This window comes from Chiloscyllium plagiosum, unplaced genomic scaffold (assembly GCF_037043375.1).
Source record: "Chiloscyllium plagiosum isolate Xiang-an unplaced genomic scaffold, Cpla_swu_hap1 HiC_scaffold_38, whole genome shotgun sequence".
Classification (NCBI taxonomy): domain Eukaryota; kingdom Metazoa; phylum Chordata; class Chondrichthyes; order Orectolobiformes; family Hemiscylliidae; genus Chiloscyllium; species Chiloscyllium plagiosum.
Genome location: NW_028270176.1, coordinates 30,342,709 through 30,366,847, shown reverse-complemented (window position 1 = coordinate 30,366,847; position 24,139 = coordinate 30,342,709). Strand labels below are relative to the sequence as shown.

The 24,139-nt window shown below is 42.6% G+C and overlaps 2 pseudogenes; both read left to right on the top strand.

Annotated features, from left to right (window-relative positions):
- The first annotated feature begins 1,896 nt into the window (after positions 1 to 1,896).
- Positions 1,897 to 3,710, top strand: LOC122545310 (dehydrogenase/reductase SDR family member 4 pseudogene; annotated as a pseudogene).
- Positions 3,711 to 19,202: 15,492 nt separating this feature from the next.
- Positions 19,203 to 21,021, top strand: LOC148139373 (dehydrogenase/reductase SDR family member 4 pseudogene; annotated as a pseudogene).
- Positions 21,022 to 24,139: the final 3,118 nt, after the last annotated feature.

Here is a 24,139-nt window from a genome sequence, read left to right as displayed (position 1 = left end):
CCTCCACAAACTACGAAAGAGAAATCAAAGAATTGGGACAGGATGTTTTGTCAGATGAGGGCTTATCAGAAAAAGCTCTTCTGCAGCAATTAATTGAAAGATGTTGACACAGAGAGACCAAAGTTCATATTTCAAGGATATTTGAAGGCCTCAGGAAAGAATTTCACCTTTATATCTGAGACATGGGCAAACCTGGCACAAGATAAATCATTTTCTATGCCTCAGAGTTCTGAGTCAATAAACAGCAGTTACACTGGCCTGGAGGAAAGGTGAGCTACACAACGCAACAGGCATCTCTTTCGCACCAACACGCAATAGACGCTCTTGTCCTCAACAAAATGAACAACCATATTCAAATATATTGTACAGGAAGATCAACTCTGTGCATTGTAGTTTATGTCGTGATCGTCGTAGAAGTTGAAAGGCAAATGACCAAACTGGTGGAAGGTCATTCTAGTGACTTCTGCAGAAGGGTCACTGGAATGGAAACGTTAACTTATTTTTTTCTCTCCACTGTTGGTGCCAGATGTGCCAGGCTTCCTCCATCCCCGCCGGAATTAGTGTTTTTGTTTGTTGGCGCTCATTCTCGTTTGGTAAAAACCAGTGCCCACCCCCGACAACGGTAACACATCGCCTGGTGCACCATTCATTCCTGTCTTTCTGGTTTGAGTCACTCAAAGTGCAGAAACAGCATCTAAGAAGGAATTGTCGTCTCATTAAGTGATCGAAACAGCTTATCCATGAACTGAAGGTGGTTCTTAAATCGCCGAGGTTCATGTTCAAGAGATTCTCCCAACTTAGAGCGAGAAAGAAATAAAACATGTATAAAGCCAAAAATGGAGATGTTAGTCCAGCTTGTCTTGCGTTTTTTCTCAATTCCTTTCGGTGCTTTCTCGCATCAATAGAAACATCTCCCTCAGACTCAAACCTCACCTGGACCCGCGACCGCTATGCAAATCAGCGACTATTATGCTAATCGGGTGACCGTTATGTTAACAAGATGACGGTTATGCTAATTAGACCGATACGCTGCGAGCCATTCGAATTGTAGTCATGTTTGGAGGGTTGGACTGGGGTGTACAAAGTTAAAAATCACACACCAGGTTATAGTCCAACAGGTTTAATTGGAAGCACACTAACTTTCGGAAATTTGCAGTGTGATGTCACTGAAATTATACATTGAAAAATTGATTGTCTGTTAAGCCTTTCATCTGTTAGAATACAGTGATAGTTTCACTTCTTTCATGTGTAAATCACAAAACCCTTTTTTTAAAGTTGCATTCTCGGGTTAGCAATTAACAATGGTGATAGCGAGACAATATGTTGAAGGTGTTAGCCCCCTGTGTTCTCTGTCTATGACCTGTTGTTTTGATTGATTCTAATCTAAAAAGTGAGATAACCGAGTTTTACATAAATTCATGCAGTTTTTGAGCTCAGAGTTCTACAATAATGTACTCGTCTACATCACACTGCAAATTTTTGCAATAAATTCTGTTACGATCGAGCCCTCCACAATCACCTGATGAAGGAGCGTCGCTCCGAAAGCTAGTGTGCTTCCAATTAAACCTGTTGGACTATAACCTGGTGTTGTGTGATTTTTAGCCTTTCCAATAAACTACCATTGGGTCAGAGTAACCTGTACCCCCACCATCCAGCTCTCCGCTTCCTTTTCCAACTGCCGCTGACTCCGTGATGTCTCTTGTTCTCTCCCCACCTGCTCTGTCCCTGGACCAATCGTTGAACCGAAATCCAGTCTTGTGACCGTGGACCAGCCCGACTCACGTGCTGATTGGCCGCGCGCTTTAATCAGGGCTCCGATTGGCTGGACTGTGGCCTCACACCCACTATCTCTTCTCACGTGGGTCCTATGCGCGGGATCCTACTTCCTGACCATTGTCGAGGGAGAGAAATTGGATTGGATAGTTTAATTCTCGCGACTGTTTCTTCTTCCATAGGTCTGGCCAGACTTGCTGAACGTTTGGAGCACTTCCTACTTTCCTTCCCAAAGCCTCAAACCATGCAGCTCGGGGTGTTGAGTGGCAAGGTGGCAATGGTCACCGCCTCTACCCAAGGGATTGGACTGGCTATTGCCCGGCGCCTAGCCCGGGACGGAGCCCAGGTTGTGATTAGCAGTCGCAAGAAGGAAAGTGTTTGCAATGCGGTGGGACAGTTGCAGGCGGAGGGTCTTTCTGTTTCAGGCATTGTCTGCCATGTGGGCAAGAGGGAGGATCGCGAGGCCCTGGTCAGCGAGACGCTGAAGCGCCACGGAGCCATCGACATCCTGGTGTCCAACGCCGCAGTTAATCCCTTTGTCGGGAAGGCCCTTGACTGCTCTGAGGAAGCCTGGGACAAAATTTTCGAGATAAACGTGAAAGCAGCTTTCCTCCTGGCTAAGCTGGTTGTGCCACACATGGAGCAACGAGGCGGTGGTTCCATTGTGCTGGTGAGCTCTGCTGCTGGCTACCAGCCCTTCGCTAACATTGGGCCCTATAGTGTCAGTAAGACAGCTCTCCTGGGCCTAACTAAAATATTAGCCACTGAACTGGCCCCTGCCAACATCCGCGTTAACTGCCTTGCCCCAGGCATCATCAAGACCAAGTTCAGCTCTGTACTATGGTCGGACGACAGCTACATGCAGAAGTTTGACGGAACCATCGCGATGCGCCGGATCGGGGAGCCAGAGGAGTGTGCTGGCACCGTCTCCTTTCTCTGTTCACAGGACGCAGTGTATATCACTGGGGAGACAATCGTAGTAGCCGGAGGTATATACTGCGGTCTTTAACCTAATGTTTGGGCTATGGGAATGCTTTCCTCAACTTTCGTTCCAGTTGCCTTCCAGGAATATCTTCAGGCTTCTCTCATCTTTATAACCTTCTGCTTGTTTTATAACGGACCGACACAAATGCATTTGTGTTCTTTTACACTATTCCTTCAGTCTCAACCCCTGCAATCATGGCCCCGACAATCTTCTGAGATTCCCCATTCTTCTTGTTCTGAACGTTTGAATTCCCTTCACCACCTCCATTGCTGCTTGTGTCCAATTGTTTAGTTTCTGCAACTCCCTCCCAAAAGCCCTTACCTCTTGCTCTTCCATTAAGGTGCTCATCAATGCCTACCTCTGAATGGCTTCTCCTGACATCAACTTGTAGTGGGGAGTGGTTCATTAATTTTGTCTGATATTTTTCTACTGTGAAATATTGCCTGTGGTTTTACTATGTTATTGATGATATAAATATGATATTGTCACTTCAGTCTTAAAAATGTATAGTTAGCACTTAATTGCTGTCTGAAATGGCCAGACAAATCATTTGTTTCAAATTTCTAATCCTTTAGGAATATTCTAAAATGTGGGGCATTTTGGAAAATCATAACAGTTGCATGTTTCTCACAGACGCTACTTTTTGAACCTGAGGATCTTTCAGCTCTAACATAAACATAAACCATAGTTGACTGAAGGCTTTCTACTACTATGCATTAAAATTTTGCTGCCGTTCAGTAGGGATTTGAGAAGGAATTGAATGAGCTGTTTTATCTAATAAGGCAATTTCATTTTAAGTGTGTTGTACAAAGTACATTGCCTATAAAACTATATTGTTTATGCACCATTCAAACAAATGTTTGATGTAAGAATTAACCAAGAGTTATTTTTAGATTTAAACAATTAATTTGTTATAAATTGAAGGAACAATAAATCACTTGCTTTAATAGCCTGATCATTCTCCCTTCAATTCTCATACATCAATTCTCTTCCATCATCCTTATACAAGGTGTTGTTTATACAATCCCAAATATTAACCCAATCAAACTCTGATGCTACATACACTAAACATAAGTTTAGTGTAAGACATTGCTTTATCCTTCTTACCTTCTGTTTTAAAAAATTCTCAAGGTCAGGTTCGTAGGAGAGTAGTCTGACACAGAACAAACGACCAAGAGGCGAGTCTGCTAGAATATGGGCATTTTATTCCCCGCAGCGTCGCCACAACCAGGTCTCATACAACGGGTCTGGCTTATACTCACTCTACATGTTACCGGAACTGGGAGCCGTCAGTTCTCGTAGAGCGGTTGCCAACAACCCACGCTCGGCGGTTAAAAGTAACCCCGGAGCAGACTCACCGAACTGGTGACTTTTCCAGCTGATATACTCTTTTCCAGATATAAACATTCATGTGAACAGCAGAGCAAGGCTAAAAAACACATTCCATTCTGGTTACATACAGATAAGAAGATTCACACGGGGAGGTGTGTAATAAGATTCACACGGGACTAAGCAACACCTCCATTCCGGTTAGATTCACACATGTATTGGGACATAATTTTTAACCGTTTCACCACATTCCACTGCTTGGCCCAATACATGTGTTACATTATGATTCACACATGTATTGGGACATAATTTTACACCACACCTTCTAAACAAGAATGATTCTGTCCTACCAGCTGCTCTCTCTCTTATGGATGTTTCCCTGGGTTACTTAGTTGCCGTCCGAATCACAGTCAAATGTTTGATCACCCAGGAGTAACTTTCTGCACTGAGGCAGTAACAACACTTGGGAAAAGTAGTTTATTGTCTATAAAGCAGTTTAAGATGTCCTGAGACATACTATATTAACAGAAGCCTTTTAACACGAGAACATAATTTGTTTGCTATTACAATGGAGTATCTTTCGAAATACAAACATCTCTATGCTTCTCCATTTGGTAACACAATGGCTTCTGTTGGGTAATGAAGGAATTGCTTTTTTTTTGTTTCTTTTCTGAGAAATAGTATCCATAAAACCAACACTGGAAGAACTGTTTTTGATGAAGGATCATCAGTCAAAAATGTTTACTCAGTCTTTTCCTCTGTGCGGATGCAATCTACTTTCCAATTTATTTCCAGCTTTATTCCCCTGATTTTATTGAAGAACTTTGTTAATATTGCATTCGTTTCTCTCCTTTTCAGGTGCTGACTTTAAATATCTTTTTTTTTGTTGCAGCCCCTACCACATCCCCAGGCTTGTTGTCATTTCTGCTGAGTGACCATGTTGTGTCTGAGAGCTTTACTCACAGAGCCATTGGAATGAGCAGGGTCTTCAGTGCCCTGGTGCTGATTGACATTGCAGTCAGCCAGTTTAAAGACAGTGGTTGATATCAAGCCAAGGATGAGTTGCCGTTGCTTGATCCACTGGGGAGCAGTGCTGAGGTGATGGGAAGGAAAATACTGTGGCTGGGAAAATTGGGGGATTAGGCTGGTTAGTTTTTTCTCAGCTGACTTAGACACAATGGGATGAGAGGCTGCTTTCTGTGCCATAAATGTTCGAAGGAATCCAAGGACCAATTAATGAGTGCAAGCTTCTCGAAGATTTCATTTTGCTTTATGCTCTGTCCATTCAGTGGCTTGGCTTCTCTGGACCAAGTGGTTCACTGCAATCCACCTTTTATTTCTGCCTTCTGTAGACGGTGGTGATCCCAACATGGTCCACCCACTTTTAATCAATCACACAAGGTCACTAGTGGCACCATCGCTGACGTCTGATTGTCTAGTAGGTCACGAGAGAGGATTATTTCCCCTGTGTGCACAGTACTCAATTTGCGGAACAGTTATCCCATCCATTGCATCATTTTGTCTATGTCCTTTCAGCTGGCACCATTCAAGCACATGGTAGGGAGACTACCTCTGTGCTCAGAGGGCCCTATCCTCTGTCTTCTCCCATCAAAGTTGAAAATCCCATGACACTAGGTCATAGTCCAACAGGGTTATTTGAAAGTACAAGCTTTCAGAGTACTGCTCCTTTGTCAGATGGCTCGTGGGACAGGATAAATAGGACAGAATTTATAGTAAAAGACCAAAGTGTGACACAAGTCTTGGAATGTATTAGACAAACCTAAGTTTTTAATCACTTAGAATGGGGATGCAGGTTTCAATTGGTTAACAGCTAAATCCCAGAATTTCGTTCATACCACTGCCCTGAGATAACTTAAGTATATTTGGAAAAAAAGTTTATAATTCAGATAATGCGTTAAAGACGTGAGGTTAGAGTCTGACTGTCCCACTGCACAGTCAGTTTTATTTCCAAAGTAGATATTTATAAAATGTTACATTGACTGACTGCCTCCAGATTATGTGCTATTTCAACAAAATACAATCAAGCCAATTTTGTATCCAATTGGCTATTCCTGGATTCCATGTGACAAATGTACTAACCAGATGTTGTTAAACCAGAAAGGATATAGAAAAAAATTACAATTACTGGGACTGGAGGGATTGAGCTATCAGGAGAGGTTGTCTGGGCTGTGGCAATGGAGCATCAGAGGGTGAGAGGTGACCTTATTGAGGTTTATAAAATCATGAGAGGTATAGATAAGGTGATTAGCCAAGGTCATATTCCAATGGTTGGGGAGTTCAAAACCAGAAGGCATGGATTTAAGGTGAGAGGAAAAATACTGAAAGAGACCCAAAGAGGAACATTTTCATGCAGAGGGTGTTGCATGTATGGAATGAGCTGATGGAGGAAGTAGTGGTGGTTGATACAGTTGCAACATTTAAAAGATATTTGGACGGGTACGTGGACAGGAAAGGTTTAGAGAGATATGGGCCAAATGGATGCAAATGGGACTCATCCAGTTTGGGAAATTGGTAGGCATGGATGAGTTCGACTGGAGTGTGTGTTCCCATGCTGTTTGACTCCATGAGTCTCACTTTGGCAGACTGAATGTCAGGTGTTATTGTTCCACCAAATCTTCCTGCAGTGTCCTGCTTTCTCCAACACCATCAAGCTTTTAATCAAATCTATTTTTGGCTTTATATAAATATTCTAATCAATCTCCGGTTTTGACTTTGTTCATTCAAACTGACTGGAGAAGGAGATGTAGCACTCTGTTCACACACTTCCAAACACTCTGCAGAAAATTCCATTTGGGCCTCTGAACTGTCAGTAATGTGCCATTTTAAAAACACAATGGACAATGTTTGGGTAATTGCAAGTTCAATAAAAAGTTTGCCACATGCAGGATAATGCAAACCATTCTTTGTTCAGCATTTTCCATTCAATTTTCCATTTTCCTGGCAGGATTTTCCATCCTGAGATAAGAACCACAGAAATGATACAACAGAGGAGGAGATCATTTGGTCCAACTCGTCCATGCCGACCCTTAGACACCTATAGAACATAGAATACAGTGCAGAAAACACCCTTCATCCCTCGATGTTGTGCTGACCTGTGGTATAATCTAAACTCATCCCCCTACACGTCTGCAACACAAATTCCCAGCTCGGCGAACAAAACCACAACCATGTTAACTATCCCTACTCAGTCCTTGCCTTTCCAAATACATGTACATCCTGACCCTCAGGATTCCCTCCAACAACTTGCCCACCACTGAGGTCAGGCTCACCGATCTATAGTTCCCTGGCTTGTCTTTACCGCCCTTCTTAAACAGTGGCACGACGTTTGCCAAACACCAGTCTTCGGGCACCTCACCTGTGACTATCGATGATACAAATATCTCAGCAAGAGGCCCAGCAATCACTTCTCTAGCTTCCCACAGAGTTCTCGGGTACACCTGATCAGGTCCTGGAGACAGTGAAGAGGGTTACCTCAGATTACAACAGGATCTGGACTTGATGGGCCAATGGGCTGAGAAGTGGCAGATGGAGTTTAATTCAGATAAATGCGAGGTGCTGCATTTTGGGAAAGCAAATCTTAGCAGGATTATACACAGAATGGTAAGGTCCTAGAGAGTGTTGCTGAACAAAGAGACCTTGGAGTGCAGGTTCATAGCTCCTTGAAAGTGGAGTCATAGGTAGATAGGATAGTGAAGAAGGTGTTTGGTATGCTTTCCTTTATTGGTCAGAGTATTGAGTACAGGAGTTGGGAGGTCATGTTGCGGCTGTACAGGACATTGGTTAGGCCACTGTTGGAATATTGTGTGCAATTCTGGTCTTCCTGTCGGAAAGATGTTGTGAAACTTGAAAGGGTTCAGAAAAGATTTACAAGGATGTTGCCAGGGTTGGAAGATTTGAGCTACAGGGAGAGGCTGAACAGGTTGGGGCTGTTTTCCCTGGAGCGTCGAAGGCTGAGGAGTGACCCTATAGAGATTTACAAAATTATGAGGAGCATGGATAGGGTAAATAGACAAAGTCTTTTCCTTGGGGTGGGGGAGTCCAGAACTAGAGGGCGTAGGTTTAGGGTGAGAGGAGAAAGATGTAAAAGAGACATTAAGGACAACTTTTTCACTCAGAGGGTGGTACGTGTATGGAATAAGCTGCCAGAGGAAGTGGTGGAGGCTGGTACAATTGCAACATTTAAAAGGATGGGTTTATGAATAGTAAGAGTTTGGAGGGATATGGGCCGGGTGCTGGCAGGTGGGGCTAGCTTGGGTTGGGATATCTGGTTGGCATGGACAGGTTGGACCGAAGGGTCTGTTTACATGCTGTACATCTTATGACTCTATGACTCTATAAGTCGATTTGAATTTTTTCAAAATCTGGACACAAGTCAATTAATCTTTCGCATGTTATGGATTTTGTAATTATAACTGTGAACACTGACATGGGAGATTGTAAGTGTGTTATTTCTGCATCCCACTGATATTTTAAGAAGTAGAATTTAATGTAATAAATTTTAATTTCAGACTTTTCAAAGCAGAAACATCCACATACTTTGGATCCAAGGTATCATGTTGTTTGCTGTTTAACTAGTAACCATAGGTAAGTTGCCTTGATCAGAAACTGTTTCCAAACCAGATACAAGAAGAAGAATGTTACTTTATTTGAAGAAATTTACTTCCTGTTCTTTGACAGTACCTTGGAAGCTCTGAGACATCATCTGTGTACATATAACCCTCCCACAAAATACAGACACTGTATAAATATCTTACTTTTGGCATGGTGGAACCTGGTAAATCAGCCACCATTAATACATTTCTCTCAGCTCTGGATCCAAGTAGAAGAACGATAAGTTGTGTCCCAACTGGAGTCCATCCTGATTCTTTCAATCAAGGTACTCTCTCCCACCTATTTTTGAAATTAAAACCTTAGAATGTGGGCATTGTAGGCAAGGCTGGTACTTAGTGCCCACCCTTTCTCACCCAGATACAACCAAGTGACAACTAGGTCTCCATATTAAGAATCAACCCATTTCCTTGCACTTGGGCCATAATCTTCTAAACCTTTCCTATCCATGTCTAAATGCCTTATAAGTGTTGTCACATAGAGACCCGGCTTGGAAAGAATGACAGCTGCCCTTTCCTTCAGGCAGATTAATGACACAGATATTTAAAACAATCTAATAGCATCAGTAACTGAGACTGGCACTTAAAAGATTTTTAAAGCTGATGTTCCACTATTAAATTGGGTGTTTTTTACCCTTCGAAATTTCACATTCTTGTGATTAGTCCTGATCAGTACAAGATGAAAAGTTTTAATGACATATTTGTTCTCTTTCAACAATATACAAGTTTGAAATGACCAAGCAAAAATTTTGTTCAATTTGTAAAGTGTGATTTGAACTCACAGATTCTGCATTATTAGACAGTCAGAGGCACGCCAAATAGCCCAAACTAGTCTCTGCTGAACGAAATGTCCATCAACACTGATACCATTTCCCTGCACTTGGCCCACATTCTTCTCAACCTTTCCTATCCATATATTTGTCTGAATACCTTTTTAAATGTTGTTCATGTACCCGCCTCAACCAGTTCCACTGGTTGTTGATGCCACATGCGTATCACTGTGTGTAAAAAGGTTGCCCATCAGGTTCCCTTTTATTCCTTCCCCTCGAATCTTAAACTCTAGTCCTTGATTCCCCGTCCCTGGGAAAAAGGACTGAGTGCATTCACCCTATCCATGCCTCAAATGTCCTAGTTTGTCCAACCTCTCCCTATAACTCACAGTCAGTCTGGTTCTTTAAGACTTCACTCTTTATTTCTTCATACGGGTTACAGAGCGTCCAGGAACACAAAAGTTGAGCACTTCTGTATTCCTCGGAGGAGCTGCACACATGGCTTAAAACAAAGACATTTTTATGTTTTTCTTAAAGAAGGGTACAGGCTGTGATCGCACTGTATATTTCAAACAATTACCAATCAATACACGATATTGCATTATTTGACAATTGCTTGGTCCAATGATATTTCCTGGGAGCCAACTTTATTTTCCAATGCTTAGGCCACTCTTATCTCACGAACCGAGCAACTGCACTGCACCCAAAGGTCAGTCAGGATGGCTAGTAATGTCTTATCTAGTCGAGTTATTTCTATGCTTTAAAAGGGTGCATTGTCTACTAATCTCTATTGAAGCAGACTGTGGCCAGTCACTTATGCAGCTTTAGCAGAATTGTCAGTTTGCATCGAGAAGCCATCTTGTTGTCACCTAAGTCATTAAGAGCATCTTGTTAGGCAGTTGCCCCTGACTACGAGTCACCTCAGCCTGTATTCAGGTTTCAGATCCTCAGAGGCTGGATATCAGAGACGAAGAGTGTGGTGCTGTAATCTTCTGCTCCTCGAATGCTGCCTGACCGGCTGTACTTTTCCAGCAGCACACTCTTCGACAGCCCTTTTAGGACTCTGCCCTTTTTAATCCATGATGTGGAGATGCCGGTGTTGGACTGGCGTAGACAAGTTCAGAAGTCACATGACACTAGGTTATAATTTAACATGCTTTTTGAGCACCGCTTCTTCATCAGGTGAAATGTGATGAAGGGTATCACTTAGTAAGTGTCACCTGATGAAGGAGCAACACCTTTGAAAGTTTGTGATTTCAAATAAACCTTAGATGATAACTTGATGTCATGTGACTTCTGATCTTTTTCATCCACTCATACCAAAGCCTTTGAGGAACATCTCTCAACACAAAGCATGTGCTCAGTACCCAAAACACAGGGGTTATCATAAAGTCAAGAGTTAATGCTGAATTGATATGCAACGTTAGGTTCTCAAGTTATTCTGTGCAATAATGTGGAAACACAGCAAATTCCCACAAACAGGAAAGTGATAAATCAATAAATTGTTGGCTCAAACCAACAATTTATCGATTTATCACTTTTCTGTTTGTGGGAATTTGTTGATGGGAGTCTTGATCTAATATTTCATGCAAAAGATGAAACTAAGCCAAGCCTGAAAGTAAGAAAATTTTGCATAATTCTACTGTTCCAATAAACTGCTTCAATATACAGTAATGAAATCAGTTAAAGGGGTTTGTAACTGGGTATATGCAGAAACATCTGAAGAAAATATGGAGAAGCAATGCAATATATTAAAAATGTACTTGTTCTGAGACTACAGAAAATTCAAAATACCTTTTCAGACTCCATGTTAAAAATGAATCATTTGAATTAAGCAGCTTCATTCCAAGATAGATCCGTATGTCAAAATATATTGTAGAAAATGTGTAATTAATGGAAAGATATAAAATCAAGAGTAACACACAACATCTCAGATGCTGGAGATCAGAGTTGAGAGCATGGTGCTGGAAAAGCACAGCAGGCCAGGCAGCATCTAAGGAGCAGAAGAATCAATGTTTTGGGCAGCCTCATTCCTGATGAAGGGCTCTTGCCCGAAAGATCGATTCCTCTGCTCCTCAGATGCTGCCTGGCCTGTTGTGCTTTTCTAGCACCACACTGTCGCTATCCCAATACAAAGACGAGTACATAGAAATCTATAGATAACTTCTATTTCGTTTTCAGCACAAACATTACTGAAAAATATTTACCACTGTGTCTTGTAAAAGAAACACATAAAGTCAACTACTACAGAAATCAGTTCGACCAGAAGCCATTGATACATTTACCAACCTCAGCAGCACACTCTTTCTCTCCAGAGTTATTCACAATGATCTGGAAATTAAAGTCAGAATTACTGTTTAAAGACAGCATTGTTTCAGAGGCAACAAAACACTGTCATTCATAACTAGGAATTGATCTCTCCAGAAAGGTAGAAGGTATACAGAATGGTTGTTCTTCCTCTGTTCTTGTACATATTTTTAAATTACCTTTTCAGACATGCTATGATGAATTCTGGCTTCTGACACAAAAGGTAGATGATTGAGGGAGGATCTCGTTGAGGTTTTTAAATTTCTAACAGGACTGCTCAGCCAATTTCAAACAGGTCAACCCTATACATGGCAGTTGATGTCATGATCATCGTGGACCTTGAAAAGCAAATGGCCAGACTTATGGTAGGCCAAACCAATAGTAATCCCCAGCATCTGCAGTCCTCACTTTCTTTTCGTCCTGATGAAGGACTTATGCCCGAAACGTCGATTCTCCTGCCCCTCGGATGCTGCCCGACCTGCTGTGCTTTTCCAGCACCACATTCTCAAAACTAATGGTAGGCCACTCTAGAGAGTTCTGGAGAAGGGTCATTGAAATGGAAATGTTCACTTTTTTCTCTGTCCACAGATGCTGCCAGAACTACTGTGCCTACCCACCCCGAATTTCTCTTTTTTGTTTGTTGCAGTTCATTCTAGTTTGGTTTAAGCTAGCACCCATCAGCTACAATGGTAACACATCACCTGATGCATCATTCATTCCTGTCGTATCTCGTTTCTTTACTTGAAATTCGTCAAACAACATTTAATAATTATTTGCATTGAATAATTATTTGTTGTCTCATTAAGTAGCCTAAATAGCTGAGCCATCAATTAATAGTACTTCTAACGCCCAAGTTCGGGTTAAAAAAATGTTGTAGCTTTGAATGAGAGCAAGATATTTTTAATGGAGAAGTTTATCCGGCTGGTCATGTTTTTCTCTCAATTCCTATCGGTGCTTTCGAGCGTCAATCAAGCGATCTCCCTCAGACTTAGACCTCACGTGGACACAGTGACCATTATGTTAATCAGCAGCCGTTATGTTAATGACACAACGGTTATGCTAATTAGACCATTGGGACACGAGTTGTTGGAATTGAGTTAAAAATCACACAACACCAGGTTATAGTCCAACAGGTTTAATTGGAAGCACTAGCTTTTGGAGCATTGCTCCTTTATCAGGTGGTAGTCACCAGAAGACACCCCGGTCCTTGTCCCCAGCTTCATTTACCAAGCACCTGTTCTTCCAGGGACTTCACTTATTGAGCGCCAGTTCACCCAGGCATTCTGAATCTACCGCCCACAACCCTATCTCCTCTCGGTTTTTGGACCAGTCAGTGGACCGAAATCCAGCCTCATGATCCATGTCACGTGGGGTTAGCCGCAACGTTCAGTCAGGGCCCCGATTAGCTGACGTGGACCCACGCATTAGAGTCACATAAAGCAAGCAGAAGATAGTGAAGTCTGCAGATGCTGGAGATGAGAGTTGAGACTGTGTTACAGAGTCATAGTCATATAGATGTACAACATGGAAACAGACCCCTCAGTCCAACCTGTCCATGCCGACCAGATATCCCAATCCAATCTAGTCCCACCTGCCAGCACCAGGCCCATATCCCTCCAAGCCCTTCCTATTCATATACCCATCCAAATGCCTCTTAAATGTTGCAATTGTACCAGCCTCCACCACAGAAAAACACAGCAGTAAAGAAGGGCTCCGGCCCGAAACGTCGATTTTCCTGCTCCGTGGATGCTGCTTGACCTGCTGTGCTTTTCCAGCAACACACTCTCAACTCACGTAAAGCAAACACAGAATCCTCCTTCCTGGTCAGGGCAGGGGCAGGCAAAATTGATTGGAAACTTTGTCTCCGTGTCTGTTTCTCCCTCAGTAGATCTTGCTAGACCTCCTGAAATGTTGCAGCATTTTCTGTATTCCTCCCCATTGCCTCACATGACAGAGTGTGTTTGCTGAGTGGTAAAGTGGCTGTGGACATTGCTTTGACCCACAGGATCACGCTGGCAATCACCTTTAGAATGGCCTGGGACAGTGCACAGGTAGGCATCAGCAGCAGCAAGGAGACTAATGTGATTGGGCTTTGGAACAGTTGCAGGCTGAGGGTCTCAGTGTTTTGGGCACCATCTGCCACTGAGCAAAAAGGAGGACTGTGAGGAGCATTACTTACAATGTGTTCAAGCCGGCATCAACAATAACTTTTATAAAGGAAAGGAGACAAATAATTATTTGTACAACTATGGGTAAGAGCTGGGGCTTTGGAACTGATTGTAAGTTTACCAAAAAGCCAGCACAAGTACAATGGCATCCAGTAGTGGATAAATCTATGATTATATTTCAAAGGATCAGGAAGATGCCATGTAGCTGTTGCATCCTATTCTGTTATTTTATGACATTCATTTCAACTCCTTGCAAAGGTCACCTTACAACTATGTCACAGCAATTCTATAGTATTGTATCTATTTGTATTTGTCCTACTTATTCATCCATCTTGCTATGAACAACATCTGCATTCAAAGAGCATTTAACTCTGTATTTTCAACATTTTTCCTGTTTGTCTTGTTGGTTGATGCTTAGTTATGTTTGTATGCTCTGTTGCTTTCACATTCTAAAAGGTAAAAACAATGACTGCAGATGCTGGAAACCAGATTCTGGATCAATGCGCCTGGATGAGCACAGCAATTCAGGCAGCATCGAGGAGCTTCAGCAAAATCGCCGTTTCGGGCAAAAGCCCTTCATCAGGAATAAAGGCAGACAGCCTGAAGCGTGGAGAGATAAGCTAGGGGAGGGTGTGGGTTGGGAGAGAGTAGCATAGAGTACAATGGGTGAGTGGGGGAGGAGATGAAGGTGATAGGTCATGGAGGAGAGGGTGGAGTGGATAGGTGGAAAAGGAGCTAGGCAGGTCGGACAAGTCCGGACAAGTCAAGGGGACAGGAAGTTCGAAACTAGGATGAGGTGGGGGAAGGGGAAATGAGGAAGCTGTTGAAGTCCACATTGATGCCCTGGGGTTGAAGTGTTCCGAGGCGGAAGATGAGGCGTTCTTCCTCCAAGCGTCTGGTGGTGAGGGAGCGGCGGTGAAGGAGACCCAGGACCTCCATGTCCTCGGCAGAGTGGGAGGGGGAGTTGAAATGTTGGGCCACGGGGCGGTTTGGTTGATTGGTGCGGGTGTCTCGGAGATGTTCCCTAAAGCGCTCTGCTAGGAGGCGCCCAGTCTCCCCAATGTAGAGGAGACCGCATCGGGAGCAACGGACACAATAAATGATATTAGTGGATGTGCAGGTAAAATTTTGATGGAAATGGAAGGCTCCTTTAGGGCCTTGGATAGAGGTGAGGGAGTGCTTTCACATTCTGTCATTATGCATATTGAAACTCTGCACTAATGCCTTGGATTTCTTCAGAAAAGAAATTTTCTTTCACATGAACATCCTTGCCAACCTTCCAGTGAAAAAAACTCTCTGTTATTCTAGTTACATGTTCTGTTAAGAGTATCTTACCACTGTGATTCAAGTTAAGCCTGTCTCAGTGTAACAGCTCCTTCTTTCCTCAGTGCTAGCACCAATATCACACAGGAAACCATTTCTTCCACACCAATCTTTGAACTCTTATCTTATTTGCTCTATGCTCATTTGTTTGCAGTAATCTGCAGATTACAATAAAAACAGACCAGAAAAGTGGTAAATTAAAATTATTAGCCTTATCAAAGTTGTTGGTATCCACGTGGATCATTCCCCAACCACTTCCAATTGCTTTCCAACCCTGCAATGTTCTCAGCCTTGGTAATGGGCAAGTAATCTATCCTTCAGGACTGAAATTCCTAGCTGGAGAATTGAGAATAGAGAACTGGCTCTAATACATACACTAGTTAGTTTGCCCATTCTTCCCAAGGCTCCAGTTTCCATCTGCACAGGCAACAAAAATCTCAAATCAATTGGACAAATGCTACTTTCCAGATTCCCATTACTTGTTGTCAACCTGCCTGCCTTAATCACAGACTAAACTTGAAATGTTTAACCAAAGTGGTGTGACACTCTTAAAATGTGTTCAGGTAACTTGCTCCTTCCCCAATGTGACAGTGTTCTGAACCTCAGACTCTTGAGCAGACTACTTTGATACTGCAGTGCGCATGATGTTGTTTTCTGCATGGTGATCAGTGGGTGGTTGGCAGCAGTTAAAAACAAAACAAAACAAAATTCTCAAATTCCACATGACTGTAAGCATCCTGAATAGTGAAGAATCTTCTGATGACTTGTTAATCACAGATGGAGTGAAGCAAGGCTGTCTGTTTCGTCCTGTCCTATATAGGATGATATTCTTTGTTGTGTTTTCTGGAAGCTGCCTAAATCATTTCTTAGCACTTGTCAGGAGTAGGTTATTTAGCTCCACCATTCAATGTAATCAGCCGGACCACCTGTTTTGTGTCTTTTTCACCACCATCTACTAATTCCAGCACATTTACAGGTATTTAGAAATTGACAGATAACTTCTACCTCATTATCAACATGAAAATTATTAAAACATTTACCACTGTATCACAAAAGTAATACATAAATTCAACTCGTACAGATATTAGTCCAAGACCAGGAGCTATTGACAAATTAACCAACCTCAGCAGTACTCTTCTTTCTCTCCAGAGTTGTTCACAATCATCTAGACATCAACATCAAAGTTAGTGTATGGATGCCAGCATTGCTTCAGAGGCAACAAAACACTGAAGGATAATGAGATTTTTTTTTCCCAGAAAGACAGAAGATATACTAAATGGTTTTTCTTCCTATGCTCTTGTAGATATTTATAAATCACCTCTTAAGACATGTTATGACACATTCTGGCTTCTGGCACAAAAGATATGGACAGTAGCATTCTGGAAGAACTTTTTTCCTATGATCTTGCAGGCTTGTGAGGATGGCATGCAAGAAAAGTAACCTTTTGAGAATACAGAAGTGGAGGAGGCTAGTACAATACCAACATTTTAAAGGCAAATGGATGGGTATATGAATAGGAAGGGTTCAGAGAAATATGGGTCAATTGCTTGCAAATGGGACGACATTAATTTCAGATGGCTGGTTGGCATGGACGGAGGGTCTGTTTCCATGTTATACATGTCTATGACTACCCCAGATGAAATGGCAATACACCACCCCAAATCTCCCCAACCCCCACCTTATACTAGATTTAACCCTTGAACTCCACACCGTCGTCTTGACCCGACCTATCTGTCCAACGTCCTTCCCATCTATCCGCTCCACCCTCCCCATCAACCTACCACAATCAACTAATTGCATCCGCCTAATGCCATCACAGCTATCTTTACCCCAGCCCCACCCTACTATTTATCTCTTAGCTCCCCCCCACTTTACAGACTTGATGAAGGGCTCATGTCTGAAATGTTGATTCTCTTGCTCCTCAGATGCTGCCTGACCTGCAGTGCTATTTCCAATGCCATACTTTTGAATTCTGACTCTCCAGCATCTGCAGTCCTCATTTTCCCCTAAAATTGAACCTCTGACCCTGCTGGACATCCCCAACCTCCACAAACTACTAAAGAGAAATCAAAGAATTGGGACAGGATGTTTTGTCAGATGAGGGCTTATCAGAAAAAGCTCTTCTGCAGCAATTAATTGAAGGATGATGACACAGAGAGACCAAAGTTCATATTTCAAGGATATTTGAAGGCCTCAGGAAAGAATTTCACCTTTATATCTGAGACATGGGCAAACCTGGCACAAGATAAATCATTTTCTATGCCTCAGAGTTCTGAGTCAATAAACAGCAGTTACACTGGCCTGGAGGAAAGGTGAGCTACACAACGCAACAGGCATCTCTTTCGCACCAACACGCAATAGACGCTCTTGTATTCAAATATATTGTACAGGAAGATCAACTCTGTGCATTGTAGTTTATGTCGTGATCGTCGTAGAAGTTGAAAGGCAAATGACCAAACTGGTGGAAGGTCATTCTAGTGACTTCTGCAGAAGGGTCACTGGAATGGAAACGTTAACTTATTTTTTTCTCTCCACTGTTGGTGCCAGATGTGCCAGGCTTCCTCCATCCCCGCCGGAATTAGTGTTTTTGTTTGTTGGCGCTCATTCTCATTTGGTAAAAACCAGTGCCCACCCCCGACAACGGTAACACATCGCCTGGTGCACCATTCATTCCTGTCTTTCTGGTTTGAGTCACTCCAAGTGCAGAAACAGCATCTAAGAAGGAATTGTCGTCTCATTAAGTGATCGAAACAGCTTATCCATGAACTGAAGGTGGTTCTTAAATCGCCGAGGTTCATGTTCAAGAGATTCTCCCAACTTAGAGCGAGAAAGAAATAAAACATGTATAAAGCCAAAAATGGAGATGTTAGTCCGGCTTGTCTTGCGTTTTTTCTCAATTCCTTTCGGTGCTTTCTCGCGTCAATAGAAACATCTCCCTCAGACTCAAACCTCACCTGGACCCGCGACCGCTATGCAAATCAGCTACTATTATGCTAATCGGGTGACCATTATGTTAACGAGATGACGGTTATGCTAATTAGACCGATACGCTGCGAGCCTTTCGAATTGTAGTCATGTTTGGAGATGCCGGTGTTGGACTGGGGTGTACAAAGTTAAAAATCACACACCAGGTTATAGTCCAACAGGTTTAATTGGAAGCACACTAACTTTTGGAAATTTGCAGTGTGATGTCACTGAAATTATACATTGAAAAATTGATTGTCTGTTAAGCCTTTCATCTGTTAGAATACAGTGATAGTTTCACTTCTTTCATGTGTAAATCACAAAACCCTTTTTTAAAGTTGCATTCTCGGGTTAGCTATTAACAATGGTAATAGCGAGACAATATGTTGAAGGTGTTAGCCCCCTGTGTTCTCTGTCTATGACCTGATGTTTAGATTGACTCTAATCTAAAAAGTGAGATAACCGAGTTTTACATAAATTCATGTAGTTTTTGAGCTCAGAGTTCTACAATAATGTACTCGTCTACATCACACTGCAAATTTTTGCAATAAATTCTGTTACGATCGAGCCCTCCACAATCACCTGATGAAGGAGCGTCGCTCCGAAAGCTAGTGTGCTTCCAATTAAACCTGTTGGACTATAACCTGGTGTTGTGTGATTTTTAGCCTTTCCAATAAACTACCATTGGGTCAGAGTAACCTTTACCCCCACCATCCAGCTCTCCGCTTCATTTACCAACTACCGCTGACTCCGTGATGTCTCTTGTTCTCTCCCCACCTTCTCTGTCCCTGGACCAATCGTTGAACCGAAATCCAGTCTTGTGACCGTGGACCAGCCCGACTCACGTGCTGATTGGCCGCGCGCTTTAATCAGGGCTCCGATTGGCTGGACTGTGGCCTCACACACCACTATCTCTTCTCACGTGGGCCCTATGCGCGGGATCCTACTTCCTGACCATTGTCGAGGGAGAGAAATTGGATTGGATAGTTTAATTCTCGCGTCTGTTTCTTCTTCCATAGGTCTGGCCAGACTTGCTGAACGTTTGGAGCACTTCCTACTTTCCTTCCCAAAGCCTCAAACCATGCAGCTCGGGGTGTTGAGTGGCAAGGTGGCAATGGTCACCGCCTCTACCCAAGGGATTGGACTGGCTATTGCCCGGCGCCTAGCCCGGGACAGAGCCCAGGTTGTGATTAGCAGTCGCAAGAAGGAAAGTGTTTGCAATGCGGTGGGACAGTTGCAGGCGGAGGGTCTTTCTGTTTCAGGCATTGTCTGTCATGTGGGCAAGAGGGAGGATCGCGAGGCCCTGGTCAGCGAGACGCTGAAGCGCCACGGAGCCATCGACATCCTGGTGTCCAACGCCGCAGTTAATCCCTTTGTCGGGAAGGCCCTTGACTGCTCTGAGGAAGCCTGGGACAAAATTTTCGAGATAAACGTGAAAGCAGCTTTCCTCCTGGCCAAGCTGGTTGTGCCACACATGGAGCAACGAGGCGGTGGTTCCATTGTGCTGGTGAGCTCTGCTGCTGGCTACCAGCCCTTCGCTAACATTGGGCCCTATAGTGTCAGTAAGACAGCTCTCCTGGGCCTAACTAAAATATTAGCCACTGAACTGGCCCCTGCCAACATCCGCGTTAACTGCCTTGCCCCAGGCATCATCAAGACCAAGTTCAGCTCTGTACTATGGTCGGACGACAGCTACATGCAGGAGTTTGACGGAACCATCGCTATGCGCCGGATCGGGGAGCCAGAGGAGTGTGCTGGCACCGTCTCCTTTCTCTGTTCACAGGACGCAGTGTATATCACTGGGGAGACAATCATAGTAGCCGGAGGTGTATACTGCGGTCTTTAACCTAATGTTTGGGCTATGGGAATGCTTTCCTCAACTTTCGTTCCAGTTGCCTTCCAGGAATATCTTCAGGCTTCTCTCATCTTTATAACCTTCTGCTTGTCTTATAACGGACCGACACAAATGCATTTGTGTTCTTTTACACCATTCCTTCAGTCTCAACCCCTGCAATCATGGCCCCGACAATCTTCTGAGATTCCCCATTCTTCTTGTTCTGAACGTTTGAATTCCCTTCACCACCTCCATTGCTGCTTGTGTCCAATTGTCTAGTTTCTGCAACTCCCTCCCAAAAGCCCTTACCTCTTTCTCTTCCATTAAGGTGCTCATCAATGCCTACCTCTGAATGGCTTCTCCTGACATCAACTTGTAGTGGGGAGTGGTTCATTAATTTTGTCTGATGTTTTTCTACTGTGAAATATTGCCTGTGGTTTTACCATGTTAATGATGATATAAATATGATATTGTCATTCCAGTCTTAAAAATGTATAGTTAGCACTTAATTGCTGTCTGAAATGGCCAGACAAATCATTTGTTTCAAATTTCTAATCCTTTAGGAATATTCTAAAATGTGGGGCATTTTGGAAAATCATAACAGTTGCATGTTTCTCACAGCCGCTACTTTTTGAACCTAAGGATCTTTCAGCTCTAACATAAACATAAACCATAGTTGGCTGAAGGCTTTCTACTACTATGTATTAAAATTTTGCTGCCGTTCAGTAGGGATTTGAGAAGGAATTGAATGAGCTGTTTTATCTAATAAGGCAATTTCATTTTAAGTGTGTTGTACAAAGTACATTGCCTATAAAACTATATTGTTTATGCACCATTCAAACAAATGTTTGATGTAAGAATTAACCAAGAGTTATTTTTAGATTTAAACAATGAATTTGTTATAAGTTGAAGGAACAATAAATCACTTGCTTTAATAGCCTGATCATTCTCCCTTCAATTCTCATACATCAATTCTCTTCCATCATCCTTATACAAGGTGTTGTTTATACAATCCCAAATATTAACCCAATCAAACTCTGATGCTACATACACTAAACATAAGTTTAGTGTAAGACATTGCTTTATCCTTCTTACCTTCTAAACAAGAATGATTCTGTCCTACCAGCTGCTCTCTCTCTTATGGATGTTTCCCTGGGTTACTTAGTTGCCGTCCGAATCACAGTCAAATGTTTGATCACCCAGGAGTAACTTTCTGCACTGAGGCAGTAACAACACTTGGGAAAAGTAGTTTATTGTCTATAAAGCAGTTTAAGATGTCCTGAGACATACTATATTAACAGAAGCCTTTTAACACGAGAACATAATTTGTTTGCCATTACAATGGAGTATCTTTCGAAATACAAACATCTCTATGCTTCTCCATTTGGTAACACAATGGCTTCTGTTGGGTAATGAAGGATTTGCTTTTTTTTTGTTTCTTTTCTGAGAAATAGTATCCATAAAACCAACACTGGAAGAACTGTTTTTGATGAAAGATCATCAGTCAAAAATGTTTACTCAGTCTTTTCCTCTGTGCGGATGCAATCTACTTTCCAATTTATTTCCAGCTTTATTCCCCTGATTTTATTGAAGAACTTTGTTAATATTGCATTCGTTTCTCTCCTTTTCAGGTGCTGACTTTAAATATCTTTTTTTTTGTTGCAGCCCCTACCACATCCCCAGGCTTGTTGTCATTTCTGCTGAGTGACCATGTTGTGTCTGAGAGCTTTACTCACAGAGCCATTGGAATGAGCAGGGTCTTCAGTGCCCTGGTGCTGATTGACATTGCAGTCAGCCAGTTTAAAGACAGTGGTTGATATCAAGCCAAGGATGAGTTGCCGTTGCTTGATCCACTGGGGAGCAGTGCTGAGGTGATGGGAAGGAAAATACTGTGGCTGGGAAAATTGGGGGATTAGGCTGGTTAGTTTTTTCTCAGCTGACTTAGACACAATGGGATGAGAGGCTGCTTTCTGTGCCATAAATGTTCTAAGAAATCCAAGGACCAATCTCGAAGATTTCATTTTGCTTTATGCTCTGTCCATTCAGTGGCTTGGCTTCTCTGGACCAAGTGGTTCACTGCAATCCACCTTTTATTTCTGCCTTCTGTAGACGGTGGTGATCCCAACATGGTCCACCCACTTTTAATCAATCACACAAGGTCACTAGTGGCACCATCGCTGACTTCTGATTGTCTAGTAGGTCACGAGAGAGGATTATTTCCCCTGTGTGCACAGTACTCAATTTGCGGAACAGTTATCCCATCCATTGCATCATCTTGTCTATGTCCTTTCAGCTGGCACCATTCAAGCACATGGTAGGGACACTACCTCTGTGCTCAGAGGGCCCTATCCTGTCTTCTCCCATCAAAGTTGAAAATCCCATGACACTAGGTCATAGTCCAACAGGGTTATTTGAAAGTACAAGCTTTCAGAGTACTGCTCCTTTGTCAGATGGCTCGTGGGACAGGAGAAATAGGACACAATTTATAGTAAAAGTGTGACACAAGTCTTGGAATGTATTAGACAAACCTAAGTTTTTAATCACTTAGAATGGGGATGCAGGTTTCAATTGGTTAACAGCTAAATCCCAGAATTTCATTCATACCACTGCCCTGAGATAACTTAAGTATATTTGGAAAAAAAGTTTATAATTCAGATAATGCGTTAAAGACGTGAGGTTAGAGTCTGACTGTCCCACTGCACAGTCAGTTTTATTTCCAAAGTAGATATTTATAAAATGTTACATTGACTGACTGCCTCCAGATTATGTGCTATTTCAACAAAATACAATCAAGCCAATTTTGTATCCAATTGGCTATTCCTGGATTCCATGTGACAAATGTACTAACCAGATGTTGTTAAACCAGAAAGGATATAGAAAAAAATTACAATTACTGGGACTGGAGGGATTGAGCTATCAGGAGAGGTTGTCTGGGCTGTGGCAATGGAGCATCAGAGGGTGAGAGGTGACCTTATTGAGGTTTATAAAATCATGAGAGGTATAGATAAGGTGATTAGCCAAGGTCATATTCCAATGGTTGGGGAGTTCAAAACCAGAAGGCATGGATTTAAGGTGAGAGGAAAAATACTGAAAGAGACCCAAAGAGGAACATTTTCATGCAGAGGGTGTTGCATGTATGGAATGAGCTGATGGAGGAAGTAGTGGTGGTTGATACAGTTGCAACATTTAAAAGATATTTGGACGGGTACGTGGACAGGAAAGGTTTAGAGAGATATGGGCCAAATGGATGCAAATGGGACTCATCCAGTTTGGGAAATTGGTAGGCATGGATGAGTTCGACTGGAGTGTGTGTTCCCATGCTGTTTGACTCCATGAGTCTCACTTTGGCAGACTGAATGTCAGGTGTTAGTGTTCCACCAAATCTTCCTGCAGTGTCCTGCTTTCTCCAACACCATCAAGCTTTTAATCAAATCTATTTTTGGCTTTATATAAATATTCTAATCAATCTCCGGTTTTGACTTTGTTCATTCAAACTGACTGGAGAAGGAGATGTAGCACTCTGTTCACACACTTCCAAAACACTCTGCAGAAAATTCCATTTGGGCCTCTGAACTGTCAGTAATGTGCCATTTTAAAAACACAATGGACAATGTTTGGGTAATTGCAAGTTCAATAAAAAGTTTGCCACATGCAGGATAATGCAAACCATTCTTTGTTCAGCATTTTCCATTCAATTTTCCATTTTCCTGGCAGGATTTTCCATCCTGAGATAAGAACCACAGAAATGATACAACAGAGGAGGAGATCATTTGGTCCAACTCGTCCATGCCGACCCTTAGACACCTATAGAACATAGAATACAGTGCAGAAAACACCCTTCATCCCTCGATGTTGTGCTGACCTGTGGTATAATCTAAACTCACCCCCCTACACTATCCCATCATCATCCATGTGCTTATCCAAGGATTGTTTAAATTTCCTTAATGTGGCTGAGTTAACTACATTGGCAGGCAGGACATTTCATGCCCTTACCGCTCTCTGAGTAAAGAACCTGCCTCTGATGTCTGTTTTAAATCTATTACCCCTCAAATTTGTAG